Source organism: Mus caroli, chromosome X (genome assembly GCF_900094665.2).
Source record: "Mus caroli chromosome X, CAROLI_EIJ_v1.1, whole genome shotgun sequence".
NCBI lineage: Eukaryota > Metazoa > Chordata > Mammalia > Rodentia > Muridae > Mus > Mus caroli.
The window spans coordinates 112,992,139-112,996,663 of NC_034589.1; the positions used below are offsets into that span (position 1 = coordinate 112,992,139).

At 30.0% G+C, this 4,525-nt stretch overlaps 1 protein-coding gene across 4 annotated transcripts in view; it reads left to right on the top strand.

The window, feature by feature from the left end:
- Nucleotides 1–4,525, top strand: part of LOC110286667 (protocadherin-11 X-linked) — a 549,700-nt gene that overhangs the window by 50,603 nt on the left and 494,572 nt on the right. The window lies entirely within an intron of this gene.

Genomic DNA, 4,525 nt, shown 5'->3' on the forward strand with positions numbered 1-4,525 from the left:
GTCAGGCAACCCTGTGCTCCTGCTACCCCGGTGCTGATCCAGCCGGATGAGGCCTGTGGTCCTACTCAGGCCGGTTTCTCGTAATGAAGTATTATAACAGATATACAACATTAACTGACCATTACTTCTCCCATATCCTCTCAACATATCCCTATTTAAAAGTCTCTCTCTCTCTCTCTTTTTTTTTTTTTTACTAGAATTTCTGAACATATTTGTATTACTGATAAAATTTTCAGGCTGATTTCAAGTCAAAGCTGGATCTCCAATCATCTTCTCAGTCCTCAAGTGGGACTAAACATTCTTTCATTTCTAAAAATTTTGTTTTGCCTGAATTATTTAAGAACATAACTTTCATTTCTTTTTATTATAAAAAGAAGTAAATAGGTTTTTTTTTTGGTTTTTTTTTTTCAGTTAATCTAAAAACATAGTTTGGCTTGATTTGAGTCTTGTGATAGGACAGACAATAGAAACTGCATAAAATACCACACACATGTTCATCAAATATATACACAGAGGTCTTACTTAACAAGTACATACAGTACATGGGAATTTTTTAAATTAGTAGGTAGATTTACAGACTAATTAAAACCTCAGTTTTGTGTGTGTGAAATAATAAGATGTTCTTATTGGTCTTCAGATACTAAGCACCTTTGCAGATATCATATTTATATAGATGGGATATTTAAAATTTATATGTGTTTTTGGATTATGAGCTACCAGAATTCAATTGACATTATGACCAATGAAGAGTAGTGAAAGAACACACACACACACATACACATACACACACACACACACACACACACACACACAATTTTGATGGTTATAATCTGTAGCTTTTGATCCAGGGGATGTATAATATGCAGAAATTGCTCAACCGACCTTGTTGTTTGTATATGATACATATCTTTTTAAACAAATTGAAAACCACAGTTTTCTTGAGTGAAATCGAATAATACAGTTATTTGGATTATGAACTAGTTCTTTTTTTTTTTTTCATTTTCTGTGGGATTTATTTTCTTTCTTTCTTTTTTTTTTTAAAGGTATTTTCCTCATTTACATTTCCAATGCTATCCCAAAAGTCCCCCATACCCTCCCCCCCCACTCCCACTTTTTGGCCCTGGCNTTCNCCTGTACTGGGGCATATAAAGTTTGCAAGTCCAATGGGCCTCTCTTTCCAGTGATGGCCGACTAGGCCATCTTTTGATACATATGCTGAACTAGTTCTAACAAGAAAATATTTATTTGGAGTAGTGATATAAAACATAGGACTTACAAAAATTTGCCAATAAACATTTTTAGAATAGGTATGTACAGTGGTGTTTACTTTTCTCATGTACTGGTAACAATACTGGAAAGATGTTAATCAGAATTTTAGGTACATTTCTTTGTTTCACTGACAGCACATTTATTAACAAATACCCAACTGTTTGTTTTTCCTCTCTCTTTTTAAAAATAATATGTTGATCATGCTGTAATTACAAAAAAATGGTAGAAGTCTGAAGAATAAGCACTAAGCATAAAGTAAATGGGCATGTGTGAAATGTTATAGAGATATATTTAAATATTTGACTACTTAAAATGTAAAACTTAACACTTTTAGTTGTGGATCATAAAACAAAATTTATTCTCTGAGGAAACCCTTTCTTAACAAACCTTTCTGCAATACTAAATGTCCTTAGTCTTTGATAGGCAAAAGTGTAGCCTTTAATTATGTTACTGGAGTACTTGAAAAGTTAGAAGTGAAGCCAAGGAACTGAATTATTTTTGTGTGTGTTGTCTCATTTATATTTTTAGTTATTTTGTTAGGAATTTCATGTCTGTATATAATGTGTTTTGATAAAATTGTACCACTCATTTACCTCCAGATCTTCCTAAATCCTTACCAGTTCATCCAAACTTTATGTAATTTTTTTATCCATGGAAGCTGTTGAGGGCTGCATTTGAATTTTAATAGTCATATTTACTAAGTGTCTCCCACATTGTATAGGAGATCCTAAATAAAAAGGGTTTATTCAGGAAATAAGAGTAACAGGTAAAATTAAAATGAGATAATAGAAAACTGAAATCAGACAATAAGATTATTCTTTCTTTTTCTACTGGATGTTCTGATGAAAAATATACAATTTGAAAATGTACTTGATTTAAGAAGTAATTTTGATTTGTACCACAGGACAACTTAATAAAGTTTCACGTTTGTCTTGAAAAATGATTAACAAATTTAAATGAAACAACCTCACTGGAAAGATTTCATCTCAGTTAAAATATGTTTATTTTCATTTTACTTTCTTAAAATACTTCACCTAAGGCCAGGCAGTGGTGGCGCAGGCCTTTAATTGGGAGGCAGAGGCAGGCAGATTTCTGAGTTTGAGGCCAGCCTGGCCTATAGAGTGAGTTCCAGGACATCCAGGGCTACACAAAGAAACCCTGTCTCGAAAAAACAAAAACAAGCAAACAAACAAACCCTCACCTAATGATATAAGGTTTTCAATAACTTGTAGAAATTCAGTATACAATTTCTTTTGGGGTTAGCACATAAGATACAACTAAATTACTATATATTATACCTAAAATGCTTTGACATTTGTATAGCATTATGAACACATACTGTTCTGAGTGCTTGTTAAAAATAATGAGAATAGAAGACAAAGCATTGCCCAGGGAACACAAAAGGCTGTGACATGCGTGACATTAACTGAATGCACTTTGACTTGGAAAAATGTCCTGTCATGGAAGTGTCATGTATTCTGTGGGAAAGGTAGCTTAAAAACTTATTTGATTCATCCATATACTTTAGTAAATTTTACTGTTTGAAAGTAAGTAGGCCAACAATATATTTTTGTAAAAGACCTGCTTACAGCATAGGTTGAAATTTAATTATTGCTAATCTAATGTACTTTTATTGAAGACCAAAATAGATATTAATATCACTGTCATATATATCAATAATAGAAAATATAGAAAAATTAAAGGGAAAATTAGATCAATATTCAGTTTCATATTAACTAACTGAAATTAAATGATATGGTAGAGAATATTAAATGTATTCAGATTTGTAAAATATAAAGTAGCATAGCACATAATAGTAGTAAAACATCAGTAAGTGTGTAAACAATTTACTAACTTTTGGATTCAGTTTATCCTGTAATTTTAGTATACTCTGGCACAGAGAAAAGTGTATTATTATTCCATGTTCATTTTACTTAGAATACATTGTCTTATTTCCTTGTTTTTATTTATTACAATCAATTTAAAAATATTTCTGAAATAATTGGGTTTAAAGACGTGCACCACCACTGCTCGGCTTAGACTTTGATTCTTATGCTTACAGATCTTCCTATAATACCTAAATTTGAACTAAAGTAAACAACCACATACTTGAAGTATGGTCTCTGAAAGTCCAATTTTTAAAGTATTTTCTACAACTATTTATTGATATTGGTTAAAATTATTTTGAATGAATAATTAAACAAATATATATGTTGTAGTGACAAGCATTCAACTATCAATTTTATTGCCAAAGATGTACTATTTATTTAACTGTATCTCAATGTGACATGTAATATCAGATGAGATAATAGGTTCATTAATTATACAATAGGAAAAATGTATAATAAATGATAAGTGTGAATGTTTTAGAAACAATCCAGATGTTATTTGCCCCCTCAAGTGTCTCAGAAGAGTTTCAGTACAAATATATCCTTATTTGTTAATTATAAAATGAAGTGTTACTTAGAAATTTATCCTTTCACCTTTAAGATTATTTGAGTTTGGTCTTATTCCAGATTTTCGTTTCTGAATCTGCTGAACAGCAATAAAAGAGGACAATTAAATGCTACTGCCCTTAAAATCTCTGAAAGCTGGCAGTGTTATCAAAGTGCGCCTCCAATGGGGAAAACCAACAACATAATATTCATAAATGGATCTTTATTAGTGTTATAAGTTTTAATTAAAATGAGAATGTAACACTAATAGAATCAAGTAACTTTTGACTTCATTACAATTATCACAATCCCAGTTAGTATTCATAGTTGACTAAGTAGTTACATTGTATACACTTGTTATGAACATTCCCACATGGAACCTTATATGTTGGACATTGACCAATTTAGTAATTATAAATCATGACATTAAAGAAAAAGTTAGTTTGTAAATCTTATCATTTTTTCACAAAAGAACTTTTAATCTACTATTATGAAATAAATGTAGGATAATGCTAAATTTTATTATTACTTAGATTGCTTTTGATTTATTATTTTTGTATATCTGATATGTATGTGATAATTAATTTTCAGCTTACATTATTTAAAATATTTTAAAATAAAAATTATTAACATCTTAGAAATAAGATAATTATCACCCACTAAAACTAAATAGGCCCAAACTGTGTACATCTCAATGTTTAGTGGTAATTTTTTTTAAATGATTCAAATTCTAGGTAACTAACATTTTTTTTAAAATTTTTAATATTTTTATTACATATTTTCCTCAATTACATTTCCAATGCTATCCCAAAAGTCCCCCA